General features: G+C 47.1%; 1 non-coding gene across 1 annotated transcript; it reads right to left on the reverse strand.

Annotated features, from left to right (window-relative positions):
• Nucleotides 1–87, reverse strand: trnastop-uca (transfer RNA opal suppressor (anticodon UCA)). The gene has a single exon. It is a non-coding gene; the product is annotated as a tRNA-Sec (tRNA).
• Nucleotides 88–1,003: the final 916 nt, after the last annotated feature.

Below are 1,003 nucleotides of genomic sequence, written 5' to 3' on the forward strand. Positions count from 1 at the left end.
TGCCTGGAAGGTGGAATTGAAACACTCTGTCGCTAAACAGCTACAGGTTTGAAGCCTGCACCCTAGACCACTAGGAATCATCCAGGCATCATACCTGCATGAAGAGTCTTATATAAAACAGAGGAAATTGCAATACTTTACACTCAGCATTAGTAGATAGTCAGTCTCATCCAACCAGTCCTCAATATCCCATGCAGGTTCATCTAACACATCGCCAATATTTTCCATTGATTTTAAAACTGCTTTTAAATAAAATTGTGATTATTTTCACAATTTTATGGATAGATAATGCAAATGAGGTTCATCATTAGACAGCATTTCCGCGACCTCCAAGGGATGCCACCACCAGACCCATATTCCAATCCCCTCCCTTGTTAAACGTCCACAAGGACCATTCCCTCCAGGACACCCTGGTGCACTCCTCCTTCACTCCCAACACACTCACCCCATCAACAGCCCCACGGAACATTCCCCTGCAATCACAGAAGATGCTACATCTGTCCGTTTACTTCCTTCTCCTTCACCATCTAAGGTTCCAAATACACCTTCCAGGTGAAGCAGCACTTTACCTGCACATCACACAATCTCATCTACTGCTTTCTCTGCTCACGATGTGGTCTCTTGTACATTCCGGAAAGGAAAAACAGACTCGGTGACCATTTTGTCGAACACCTACGACCTGTCCGCCAAGAGGACCCTGAGCTTCCAGTTGTCTGTCACTACAACACACCACCCTCGTCCCTGGCCAACATCTCTGTCTCAGTCTCGCTGCAGTGCTCCAGCAAAGCTCAGCACAAGCTGGAAGAACAACACCTCATTTTCCATTTGGGATCGCTGCAGCATTCAGTGCTTCTTATTGAGTTCAACAATGATAGGGCTTGAGTGCCTTTCCCCAACCCCCCACACCCCCCCATAGTGTGTGACCTGTCTCAGCACTCACAGCGGTGCTATCCTCTGTTTTGGTCAACTTAATCGAAGCCACACCCACTCCATCTGGCTTATT

This window comes from Hemiscyllium ocellatum, chromosome 33 (genome assembly GCF_020745735.1).
Source record: "Hemiscyllium ocellatum isolate sHemOce1 chromosome 33, sHemOce1.pat.X.cur, whole genome shotgun sequence".
NCBI classification, from domain to species: Eukaryota; Metazoa; Chordata; class Chondrichthyes; order Orectolobiformes; family Hemiscylliidae; genus Hemiscyllium; species Hemiscyllium ocellatum.